Here is an 805-nt window from a genome sequence, read left to right on the forward strand (position 1 = left end):
GCCCTGGAGAAGGATTACGAGGAGGTGGGGGTGGATTCCGTGGAAGGGGAAGGAGAGGAGGAAGGGGAGGAGTACTAGGCGCTGGGTTCCCGCTGTCGCTGTAGCATGTTCACAAAATGTCTGCTTCCAACACTTCATCTCGTGCTCTGGGGGGTTCAGCCCCGTGGGCCCGGCTGGAGGGACGTGCTGCTCTGCCTGGGCTCGTGCTCTCTCTGATGTGATCCTGTCGGTTTTCCATGTGTCTGTACCATGTGTCTGTGAATAAAAAAGGCTTTTAAGAGAAGCTGCCACTGGATCCAAACCCTCTGTGTCAGCCCCTGCGGCCGTCTGGCCCCATCCCATGGGAACAGACTGTCCCTATTGTCCTTGCCCAGTGAGGTGGACACGATGGCAGCGCTCCCGGGCCTGGGCCCTGCTCCTCATCCCTGGGGAATGAAGCCCTTGCTTTTCTGGGTGCTGCGGGATGGGGGCTCTGCCAGGGCCCCCCGGGTGCTGCTGCCCTGCTGGGTGCCCCCGGGGTGTCCCATCCTGCTGGGTGGCCCGGAGCTGGGGCAGCCTCGCCCTTCCCCCCTCGGGGGATTAACCCTGGGGGGGATTAGCCCCGGGATTAGCCCTAATCCGGCCCCTGCCCGCCCGGCGGGGCCGCAGCCCCCGTGGGAGCGGCGGGTGGGAGCTCCGCGGGACCCTCAGCCAATCCCAGCTCCCCGCGCAGCTCTCGACCAATGAGCGGCGTCTCATTCACATCCCGCCGCCAATAGGAAACCAGGGGGCGGGGCTTCCCTGGGCCCTTTCAGGCCGTCCGGGC

The sequence above is a fragment of the Chaetura pelagica genome, unplaced genomic scaffold, assembly GCF_000747805.2.
Source record: "Chaetura pelagica isolate M959 unplaced genomic scaffold, ChaPel_1.0 scaffold2084, whole genome shotgun sequence".
Taxonomy (NCBI): domain Eukaryota; kingdom Metazoa; phylum Chordata; class Aves; order Apodiformes; family Apodidae; genus Chaetura; species Chaetura pelagica.